This window comes from Gossypium hirsutum, chromosome D13, assembly GCF_007990345.1.
Source record: "Gossypium hirsutum isolate 1008001.06 chromosome D13, Gossypium_hirsutum_v2.1, whole genome shotgun sequence".
Taxonomy (NCBI): Eukaryota; Viridiplantae; Streptophyta; class Magnoliopsida; order Malvales; family Malvaceae; genus Gossypium; species Gossypium hirsutum.
The window spans coordinates 22385634-22398928 of NC_053449.1; positions in this window are offsets into that span (position 1 = coordinate 22385634).

Consider the following 13295-nt stretch of genomic DNA (forward strand, 5'->3'; position numbering starts at 1 on the left):
TGTTTCATTAACAACAAATATCTCATTTCTCATTTATTTTCATAATACACATAAAAATTTTACATATGGCAACATTCATCATCTCAACAAATGCTCAATTTTCACATTTATATAAATACACACATTTTTTAATTAAACTCAATTTAATCCTCAAAATCATAAATCAATTCATTTCAATCCATCATAGCTTTTCATATTAAAACGTCTCACCTTAATTTCTTACCATGCAACACAATTGAAAATGAAGCAATTTACAACTAGTTCAGATTATAAAAACATAAATTGTAAACTCTGATTATTCGTCGATGACATTGTCTTTTCTTTTCTTTTTTAAGGAATCTGGCTCGACGTTAGATATGGATTAAAAAACATATAAAATCATCAACAAACAACAACTTTCACATTTAATTGTTATTTTATACAACTTTTGCATTTTATTCAATTTAGACCCAAAACCAGGACTAACATAACTTTCAAATTTAACCCCAAATTTTTATACCAATTTCACTCTAGGGCTAATTTAACTTCCTATTTCATAGTTTTACCACTAAATTAAAAACGTGTGCATATTAGTCCCTATTGCACAAAATAATTAATTGGCCTTACAATTTAGTCATTTTTCAACACTAAACTTAAAATCTATCAAACTAATCCCTAGAACTTCAACTATTCATCCATGAAAACTTTCTTAATCTTTAAAAATATCGAAAAATACGATATGGTTGAGCTACCCCAAGCTACCGAAATTTTGAAAACATAAAAATTACAAGAAAATGACTAAATTACAGTAACCAATTGAAGCATGAAACTTAAAAGAACCCTAGTCGTGCGTTGAGTTCTTTTTCTCCCCCCTTTGGTTAAAATTTTTCATGAAGAAAGATAAATAAAAATTTTTTCTTTCTCCACCAACTTGTTTAATCATATTTTATTTTCATTTTTGGGTTTATAACATAAAACATACATGTTTTTAATTCCTTAACCAACCACTATATACATATTAAGGGTATATTAACTTTATAAGTCTATTACATGAGTTCTAATTAAAGATTCCTTAAGAAATTACACTTTTGACCCTTTTACGTTTTAGTCCTTGTACACTAATTAATCCTTCGACAAATTACTCGACAAAATTTTGATTCAGTTCTACACTAACTCTATAAATATTTAATAAAAATATTTATATTTTTTGTTCACGAAAACGAGATTCCAAAACCACACTTTCTATAACAGCCCGTTTTTTAGTGGTGTAGAAAATAGTGGTTCCGGGGCCACAAATTGATAAGTGAGTTTATAAATATTGTTATTTAATATTTAAAAGTCAAATATAGTATTTTAATAAATTTTAATATTGGAAATTTATGTTATTTGAATGAATAATTAGGTTCAAGTGGTTTGACCTTGAAGTCAAGTGGTTTTAGAAAATGAGTTATTGGGACCTCATTTTTACAAAACGATCCACAAATATTTTATTAAATATTTACAGAGTGTTATTAAGGTTGTATTAAAGTTTCGTTGAGAAATTTTAATGTTAAAATAGTTAATTAATTGAAAAGGACTAAATTGTAAAAGATGCAAAAGTTGAATTCTATTAATTAAAGGTGTCTAACAGCTATTAAAAGGTGAATTGTTGGACTTAGTTGGTAATTATACCAATTGAATTATTGGTGGATGGTTTTGGGTAATTAAATGCTTGAATCTTGGTTGATTTTTGATACGACCCTGGCCAAGGACGCCTTTGAATTCAGCTCCTCAAGCTCCATTTAGCTTGGTTCAGCTCACCGAATTTTATTTTAGCTCACATGAGCTAAATCCAGCTCGTTTGAGCTTGGTTTAAATTCAATTCAGCTCATTATTAGCTCTTTAGCTAAATTAATTTTATTTGCTGGAATAAATTAATTATTTAAGTTAATTAGTTAATTTAGTTACAGCTCTTAATTACTTGTCAGCTTATTACATGTTATAATTATGTTGTGTTAGCCGAATTTAATTAGGTGGCTGGATTATATTTAATTTGTCTTAATACCATTTAGTTTAGCCGAATATACATTTGCACTTAATTTAGTTCATGTTTTTTTCTTGTAGGATGGCTGAATGCATGAAGGAGCATTAAGTCCAAGTGCATGAATGGTTCAATACAACGTATGGGAGTATACATGAATGGCTGAATACATGAATGGTTGGATTCATGGATATGGCTCATTTTATGATAATTCAAGGTGTTTATTCAGCCAAGAAGAGCAACTAAATTCATTCTCCAAAAGCTGGCCGATGCACTTCCCAAAACAGCACCTATGCGTTCACATTTGGAGTTCACACCAAGGACCATTTGGCTGATCATTGTTCACACTTCCAAAGACTTTTCCAACTCCTTTTTCACACCTTCAAGGCTGTTCACGTTCACCTTTAATGCTGGTCTCTTTTCAGCCAAGAATTACATTTTAATGAGCTCATTTAAGCTCAATTGGCTGAACCTAGCTGCTGCCATTTCTCCAAGTGCATTTGCTCTTCTAGAAATCGTCCCTTGAGCTTCAAATTCAGCTGAATTTAGCTCCAGCAATTTAGTTTTTTATTTCCAAAATTTTCTAGCATTTTCTAGCCTAATTAATTACTTAGACATTAAGTCTTTGTTTTGGCCATTCGGCTACCTAGCTGAACACTATAAATAGTTGTTCATTTTCATTGTAAAAGGACTTTTGACTTTTGATCATTTGAATGAACTTTGTTCAAAGAGTGAGTTTTCTCCTCTCTAAATTCGTACGAGTTTCGATCTGACTTATCTAGCTTGCTAGTGGCGTCTATCGTTCTCTTTTGAGCTAATCACCTTGCTTTGGTGTGGCGTTCAACCCTTCTACAATTCCGCAATCCCACCTTGAACCGAATAGAAATCGGGGTGACACTTTTTAGTGTTGAATCGTTTCTGGTGTTTAAGCTCATTTATCCATTCCACCGACTATCCTAGATTTTACCCAACTATAATATCTTTTTACAAAATCGAGCCTTCATTTATCAACTTCCATTTTTCTTATTTTTATCCTTAAATCGAGCCTACTACCCTTATAAATTTACCATCACCTTAGCCAACCTTTAAAACCATTTGAAAGCTTCCGCATCTTTAGCCTTATTTCATCCTATTTTCGATAACTCAACTATTCCTAGTCGACGATCGGGCAATTACGTGAAACGACTCAATTAACCCGGGCCGGATCACATCAATTTTTAAAAGGATAAATTTGTAATTTAAAAATTAAATGAAATTTAAAAGAAACAAATGGCTTAAATGCTATCATCTTTTTGGTTTTTCTCAAATAAAATTGAAACCTCCATGGATAGTTGAGGGAAGCTTTCGGCCAAATTGGTTTTGGGTGCATGGTAAGCATTTTTATCCTATTTTTAATGATTTTTATGTTTTTGTTATCGTACTAGCTTAATCTACCTAACCCGAGGACCAATTTGTTAAATTGCTAAATGTTTAGAATTTTACCATGGATGAAATTGAAGTGTACCTGAAATTTTATGAGAGATTATTAAGCTTTATTGTTAAATATAAGTATTTTGTTAAGTAATTTTTAATGATTTTAGTGTTTAAGAACTAAAATGTGAAATTAGTAAAACTGCAAGGATTTGTTGTGAAATAAAAAAAATATATGGGTTATAGTAAGGTTCCAAACAATTCGGCTAATCATGAAATTGAATAAAAATGGTTAATTTGCATGTTTTGGGTTTAGGGACTAAATTGCATAAAAGTAAAACATTCAAAAAGGAGTTAATTGCATAAAATGAATTGGTTTTTCTGTTTGAATTAATGAATTGAATGGAATTATTAAATTAGATCAAGAACGAGTGAAAAATCGAGGAGAAAGAGAAAACAGCCCTTGTATTTAGTCATTGCTGCAATTTAGCCAGGTATGTTCGTATGAGCTGTAATCATTTAAATGTTTTTTATATTGAATATTTATTATGTTGTTTGATGTAAATGAATTAAAATATACATGTATCAACGCTACGACGAATTAACAGATATTGAATCCCGGTTGAACCGGAATTCTTAGGATACAAATGACATGTCATTAGGATTTCATTTTTCGGGTGCTAGTCTTGAATGTCCTACCGATCGCTAAGGTCCTGCATTTATTGCGGATTCTCCACAATTCGTGTGAGCAGCATCGTGCAGCTTACATTCCGGCCCATAGCTCATGTAAGCAGGCCCATTTCACAGCTCATGTGAGCAATGATGTATAGGAAAGTCTACGGTTATATGTTTAAGCACACTTTGTGTGAGCTTTCCTGAGCATTCAATGTAATTCTAGAGGGTTCAACGGGTAAGAAAAGGGAATGAAACAGTAAGTTCATGATTGGGATGTAATATGATGTTATAAAAGGATTGATGAGTTAAATGATGTACTTATATATGAGAAATTTACTTATGTGAATTCACTTATATCATGGAGAAATACACTAACTCGTGAATTGATGATGTTGATTAGGCTTATGCTAAGCATTTGGAATGGAATGGTAAGTAAGTAATGGAATGGTTCATAATCTTATGAAAAGGTTGATAATTATGTAATATGTCTTATAAAATCCTAATATGCTATGAATGAAATTATATGTGATTTTAATGAACTTACCTCATTTGTGAGTTGAATGGTGTTCAATAGGCTTATACCAAGTTTAAAGTAATGGTGTTGAATCATGCTTAATCTATGTATTATAATATTGAAGTGGTAAGCTATATTTAAAGTTTATACGAGCTTATTAAGCATTCATTGCTTACGTAGTTATTTTCCTTTGCTTTACAGATTATCGGAGGCTCGATTATTTGGTAGTTCATCAGAGATCTATCACACTATCTAGTAGTCAAATCGGTAGTTTTTGAGTATTATGGTAAAGGTTTATAATGGCATGTATAGGGTGATTTGCAATGGTATTTTGGTGTATGTGTTAATGGAGTTTTGAGACGTATAATATTTGGAAAGCTATATTGGTTTAGTACACTTTAATGTTTTACCAAGATAGGTTGTTTGGTTGCTTTAAAGTGCTTGTTTATAGGGTTTTCTTGGCATGTTGATGACGGTATGAAATTGGTTACTTGTAACTTGTTTTAGTTCATATTTGAACTAGGTTATTATGGATGGAAATGGCATTATTAACATGTATAGGGAACTTATAATGATGTTTAGTTGAATGTTTAATGGCTGATTTGGTATGTATAAGTTGTGCAAGTTGTCTTGGTTGGTACCATTTAATACATTGTTGGTTTGCGTCATTGTGCTATCTCATGTTGCATGTTTTGGAATGACTTATATGGTATGTTTTGAGGTAGCTTGAATATGGTAAAGTTATGGCATGTTTTGGAAAGGCATGGATCTAGTATTTGAAGAATGAAAAGTGGTAAATATGCATGCTTAGGTAAGTGTTGTTGTACATGTTTAAGTTGCCTTTGAATGACATATTGGCTAGTTGAGTTAGGACATTTGGAATGGCAAATATATGCATGTTTAGGTATGGTTTGATGCCTTGTAGGTGTGCACAAATTGCTCAAATGTTTACGCATGAAATGGAATAGGAAATGGCTTATTTTTAGGAAAATTTATGTCCACACGGCCTAAGACACAGACATGTGACTCAGACGTGTGTAACAAACGGCCTGGCGACACGGCCGTGTGTCTCCTGAAGGTTTTTTCTCATGTAAGTCAGTGAGTTACATAGCCTGGCACACGGGCATGTAACACGGCCGTGTGTCCCTAGTTCGAAGGTTACACGACCTGAGACACTAGCGTGTGTCTCAGTCGTGTGAGGCACACGGCTTGGCCACACAACCGTGTGACCCTTATTTTTAAAATTTTGTGAACTTTTCTTAAACTTTCCAAATGTTTCCTATTTAGTCCTGAATCGTTTCTAAGATATTTTTTTAGGGCGTCGAGGGCTCGATTTAGGGATGATATGTATGTGAATGATTGTTTTATAATATGTTTATGATAATGTATGAAATGTATGTTTAAATGTTCCATTTGGTCGATAATGCTCCATAACCCTAATCCGACGACGGATACAGGTTAGGGGTGTTACACCTTCCTACACCACTGACTTTTAGGTCATTACACGAATTATCTTCAATTTTGTCCAATTTCTGATCTATTCAGTAATTGAATTTAATTTCTCAATTCCAAACATCTTATATAATCCTATTATAAGTATATATGAATTTAATTTTATTATCTGAATGCCCCTAAACTTTTTCATTTTATTCATTTAGTCTCTTATACCAAAACACACATAACTTACAAAATTCAAACTCCAGATTTTAAATTAATTTCTAATACATGATTTTAAAGCTATCCATTATAAAAAAATTACAGAAATTTCAACTCACTTTTATCAATTTTACATTTTAATCCTTATGGACAAAACTAGCTTTCAATCTTTACAATTTAATCCATTTATCAATTCTAAGCTTGTAAGCTATTATTTGAATAACAAAAACTCCACAATTCAACAATGGCAACATCTCTAAAATTTAACAATTTTAAATACGAAAATAGGGTTTCATTAAACTGAATTTCAAAAATCTCAAAAACATAAAAATTATGAAAAACGGACTTAAGAAATCACACCATGCAAGATCGAATAGCTTGACATCCAACAATGTTTTCTTAACTTTCTTTTGCTTGTTCGGTGTGGAAGATGGTTAAAAATGACTGAAAATTCTTTTCATTTTCCTTTTTATACCTTAATTAATAATTAATTAACCTTACTTTATTACTTTAAGCATATTTTAATCAATCTTTATAAACTATTAATCAAACCAAGTGGATTCCACCATGAAATCCCACTGACCACTATTAAAACTTAATGTAATTGCTCATTTGGTCCATTGGTTAAGTAAAAATTAATAATGATAAATTTTTACCACTTTTACAATTTAGCCCTTGTATCTTAATTAACCACTAATTCAACAAAATTACCTATCCAAAATTTAATTCACCTATACAATACCTCAAAAAACATTTAATAAAAATATTTTTAGGTTCGTTTCAAGAAAATGAGGTTTTGATACCTCATTTTCCAAAAACCACTGGCTTTTGGTATGAACCACTTGTACCTTGACTAACTGACCAAATGATAAAATCTATAAAATTGAAATTTACAATAACATAATATTTAACTAGTAAAATATTAAATAATAACATTTAGGGACTCACTCGTCGAAGTTGTGATCTCGCAACCATTGTTTCAGACACCATTGAAAAACAAGTTGTTACATAATATATATAATATTGGGCTCATATATGATAAAAAAAAATAAGCCTAAAAATCAAGCTCAATATGATTTAAACTCAAATTAAAGCCCAAAACTCGTAACTTCCTGTAATAATCCTTCTAAAAATTATGTTCACATAGTCTTCAGTAAAACGTTCATAACTTGAGCTCCCAAAATCAAAATAGAGTAATTCAAAGTATGTTTCGAAGCTAAGAGATAGCTCTTCAAACGTTATGCAAACATCTTAGCTCAAAAACTATTTGTATCATATCCAAATATTTATCCCAAGTTGACTAATCTTTTGAGGTTGAAAATTGGCAGCTTGGTTGAACTGACTTTAATAAATTTCACCCCATCCTTGTATTTATCAACCTTATTCAGGGATTGGTTGGAAGTCGTGTTACACACAGACATATACACTGGAGATTCAATATTTTGTGTACCTACTATTATGCTTATTGTGTACCTAAAAAGTATTATTTTGTTTGAGAATGGTTGGATATTCGTGTATCCAATTATGAGTCTGATTTCGGTTAATGGGGCTTTAATAATATGTTATTAAGTGACATTGATGCAAATGATTATGATTATTATTTTTTATTCGGATTATGTATATGAAGTTTCAAATATTTTAATACATTTGTCATTTTCAAGCATTATTGTAAATAATGGTGTTTATGTGTAGTGATGTGATCAGTTAAATGTTAATTGGTGTATGTTGACTATAACTGATGTTGATTATTAATCTAATGAAGGATTATATGTTTATTGATGTTTATTTTAACATACAACATATTTGGAAATGTTATGCACCATTAAGCTTTGTGGCTCAACATGTGGTTTGTTACTATGCGCAGGAATGTAAAGTTTCGAATGGTTGCTTTGGGTTCAAGCTACGTTGCTCGAGCTGCTCATTTGTTTAAAATCCGTTATTGTAATGAGTTTTCCTCTTTTTTTAGTTGTTTTGAGCAGGTAATAGGACCTTATGGTGTTGATTGGTTCGATATTGGTATATGGTTGGTTTTGGTATTGTACTTAAGAGTATTTTGGAAACTATGATATGTTGGACATGTGTTTTGGTTGTTAGGTGAACTTGGATTCTAAATTTCATGTTGAATAGTTGTTGTTAAAAGATAATTTTTACTTAGGGGGTCAAATTTTGATTTAATATGTCTGGGAGCATGTTACATAGTGTTTGACTTGATTTAGTATGTTAAATGTGTTGAATATGCTTTGGTAAATGTTTGGTAATGGTTAGATGTGCTTAGGGGCGTTGGATAGTTTAAAGTAATTTTTCTACAAAATTCTTGGATTTGGTGATGAGGTATCAAAACTTGGTAAGAGGTATTAGAAACTGGTAAGAGGTATCAGTACTTTGCTATGAGATATTGGTACATGGGTGTTTGTGTATCGTAACATGTGGTCTTGTAACTATTTGTTTGAAATTCTAGTATGGGTATCGACACCCAAGGGCTAAGTATCGACATTTGACCCTGTTTTCAATTTTTTGAGTCTCGGATGTTATTTTTAACTTGGTTCTAGCTTTTATTTTGTTTAATTACAATAAAATATATTTGAATAGTCATAATTCATTTCAGCATATTTAATAATCATGTCTTTTAATTGTTCCAAATTCCTTGAGGTTGCTTCAGTAGCTTATGTGACATCGTGCATTTTATCGTCTTTTAGGTCAAGTGTAGGGTGTTATACATCTCTACAATTTATGTTAAAACTAGAGACCAACTAGGGGATATCTTTACAAGACCTTTCAGTGGAGCTTGAGTTGATTATATTTGTAACACATTTCTACATGTTATGTTAAAAATAGAGACCAACTAGGGGATATCTTTACAAGACCTTTCAACTATGGGATATTTCTACTCCAACTTGAGAGAGAGTGCCACACCTTAAATTTTCAAATTTGCATTTTGGATCATTGGCCAAGTGAGTGCAATAAGTGAATTGTGAGTGAGCTAGTTTAATTCGCAAGATTAGACTAGTTGTATTATTGGCGCATCTTTTGCAGATTGTTTCGTTGTGTTCCGTCATATTGCAGACTCTTATCCGCACTTAGTGAGCTCTTGAATTTTGGCAAAATCTTGTATTTGACGAGTGCTTCTGTTAGCAGGCTCACCAATTGTAAGTTCAATTGTTGCAAAATTGTTAGTTCGTTTAAGATGTTCATTTAAGAACCCACAATAAGTGTCTCGAAGGTGCATGTCAATTCTTAGGAAGGGAAACATGTTATTTTGCATGACATCTAAAGTGTCTCGAAGATGGTGATTAATTAGTGGAATCGTGTGTGCATGAATAGGGATTAGGGATCTTGCTTAAAGTGGGATCTAGGTTAAATTCTATATAAATAGATTAGAAGTTTAAAAGATGAGAGATTTTATTTCCTTCTTTTTCTCGTTTCATCTTTTTATCTCTGAAGAAATATAAAGGTGTTCTTTATTATTGAAAGAGGAACCAGATAACATAGCTTGTGTAGAAACTACCCTTCTCAAGCCAATTGCTGGTAATTTCTTGAGTCCTTTAATTCAATACTAGGAAATGAAAGGGTGGTTGGAATCGTTTATATAGGTTTTCTCAAGAAGTTTTAGAATGAAAGAAACTTCCTTTTGAATCATTGTTGCATGTTGTTGATTCTTATTCTTATGTTAAAGATTCGATTGTTTCTGTATTTATTAGAAATGTTTGATTGTATTTAGCTAAAGAAGCGAGAGAAGGCCCTAGTGTGAAAAGGGAAAGAACCCGTAGAGTAGATAAAGCTTTCCCTGAAGGTTTATGGTGAGTTCCTTTTTACTTTTGTACATAATAAATAAATGAACAAGCTCAACTGGTGTTATCTGTCCAGGTAAAGAAGTTAAACTTCTAAGTGTAGTTAACCCTAAATATTATTTATTTCCAATAGTAGATCAGTCTTGTTGAATGAATGCTATATTGCATGTTAAAAGACTGGTGTGTGATGTTGCATGTGTAATCCCGCGATAGCAAACTAAAGATATGAAACTTAAATGAATGTACATGTATGATTGAAGTGGATACTCTTTCCTTGGTGCACAAGCTTCGTATTCAGAATGGTGGAAGCGGGAAATGGAGGTAAATCGTTGATGTGTGAATGTGATGGGAGAAGTATACAAAAAATATGAAATGATATGTGATTTTCCTTCGACAGGGCATGTAAATGCAAACCGAAATTGGTGAATGACCCTGAACTTGCGAGAGAGCACGTAAGTGTTTGAATTAACAAGGAGGATTTGCAGAAGCTTGGTTGGATAAATAGAATACTGGCACTATGGAGCAATACTGTGAAATTGGAACTGAAGCTCTTTGAAGCATTGGAATAATCAAAAGCTAGCACAAGGGTCCATGAACTGTCCATGCAAAGTTTGCATGTATTACGTAAATTTTTTCCTATGACATATAACCAGTTGTGATAAGTATCTGCATGTAAACTATATTTGGTTATGATTTGAAATTTCCTATGAATTGTAATTGGATATAACTAATATTCGCATGTAAATTGAAGTTAATGGTAACCTGGTTTCACGAATGACTTGTACTTAGAACCGAACAATACCCACCATTGAACAATAATTGATTTGCGATATGTATATTCCAATAGATTGTACGCAATTGTAATGTTACATCCACGTGAAAGCTGTTTGATAACATTAAATGTTTTATTGTTTCAGTTTGATTTCGTTCCCTTGAACCCTTGTTCGAATGGCTATCGATATTTTTTGGAAATCACTAAATTCTTTTTTAACTTACCTAGTTTCCTTATACCATTTTCAGGTATTTGTAGAGTATAGCCTATTGGTAAATGTGCCCATATTGAAGTCAACATGAAATTTTTTTCTATATATTTGAAAAATGAATAAATAAATTTCATATTTACTGTTATTTCTTTTGTATTTCTATCTTTCATATTTTGTATGGATAGAAAAATTATGACAAGGAAATATTAGCTCATTGATTGTCTAAGTTCAAACTGATGATAAGTGGCACTGTAAGAACGTTCACATTACGAGAAAAACAACTTACTTCAGTAGATAATCTAAATGAGTTTGTAATCTCGTAAAAGAATCAAAGTGAGCATTTGATTCAAATGCTGAGAATGATTATTATGTCGTCTACAATTCCAATTAAGGAGATGGCTAGTCTTGGCTATCGGAGTAGTTGGCTCCATGGGTAAAGACATAGATGTATTCATTGGTAGAATGATATATTGGAATAAATCCAAGATGAATTAATTCTAAATCTATTTTTGAATTAACTCATTTGTGATATTCATTGTGTAATTTACCTAAATCTTGAGTTAGTCACTGACCATGCGTACGTAACTCATGTGCTTTGATATAAGTGGAGGCTTATGCTCTAAAGATGATCGAGGTGATAGCCGATATGTTGGGTACATGACTTGTGTGTGACATGACTTTATTAGCAACAGTGGAATTCATAGCTCAATTAAAAAGTTAATGATATTCTCTCATTGGCATTGTGTAGATTGATAAATATGGAACGTGACCATGTGTTGCTTGTTCTCCAACAAGAAATTTATCACAGTCATTTGTTGATAGTGATCATATTAATCATTAAGAAGACACAATGGTGACAATGAGAAAATGTATTGAGTGAACGAATTTAACTCAAAGGAATCAAGGATATCATATAAGGGTAACACACACATGACGAGGTCATTGGACAAAGCAGTTAGATGAATTACTTTCATAAAGAGTATACAATAAGGAGTTTTCAATCATGATACTTCTTGTGGACTAACTCCATGATTAAGTAATTAAGAATTATCGGAACAATGCTTCTGGGCATAATGCATTACTAGAGCCTAATTGTATATGTCTAATTAATCCCTCCGCTAGCTCAACAAAAGCTCGACTGGACTGCTTTTGAATTAGAAGAAAATTTGACAACTTCAAAAATAATTTAATTGAGTCAATTTTGTAACTCCCCAAAGCTGGCCTAGACGTTATGGTTGAATCTCGGAAGTCACATTAAAACCGTTGAAAACATTTACTTATTGAAAATAACTAGGTTTCAATTGTTTTTACGAAAACTGTAAAATTTAAATACCAAGTAATTTTGTTTGAAATACACTTATTAAAACAAGAATATTGAAAAGCATCATTATTGCATTGAAATCTTGTCTTAAATCATTAAACAAAGCATTTGCAACATTTTTAATTATTTCTAAAAAAAATGATTTTGGTAAAAATCTTCCGCATCGGACTTTTGAAAATACTTAGAAAACTCACAAAGTTTTAAGTTTGTTTAAAAATCATAAATAATTTAAATAAACTCAAAAATTCAAAATACTTGTAAATCCCAAGCATGCATGCATGACACTCTAGAGTTATGAAGTAATGGAACAACCCAATAAAAAGTTCAATGTCTAAAGTGCAAAATAACATCCCAAGTAGTTAATAAACATTTATTAAAATCCATCCGAGGGACTCCTCCGTATGCCGAATCCAATTCCTAAGTCCATAAATCACCTGAAAGGTTACGGAACTAAAGGGGTGATCTTTTAAAGCATAGTGTGAGTCTTATAACAAGTTAAATAACAATAAGCAAATACGAATCATACAATAGAACCAATTTTATGCACATGATCATGAAAGTGTAATATTTGTAAAACAATTATGCAAATTTTTATGCAAATTTTTATAAAACATCCTACCCATCACCGTACACTCCAAAAAGAGTTCCCTATAACTCATCCATCCAATCACTCCAATTTATGTGGACGAAGCCACCAATATTCGCAAACAAGCTGCCAATGAGGTTGTAGATAAACCACTAAGTTTGTAGACAAGCTACCATGTGGGTTGTGGACGAAGCCAGCAATTCTTTCTCTTTACTATGTCCCACCCCATGCATATGATATGGCCACAATGAAAACACATATATATACATACTTTTCATTTCAAGATATCACTAATCACACTGGGCATGTTAAAACATGGAAATCTAATTTCTTAATATATAATATCATGTAGGGCATTTTTTA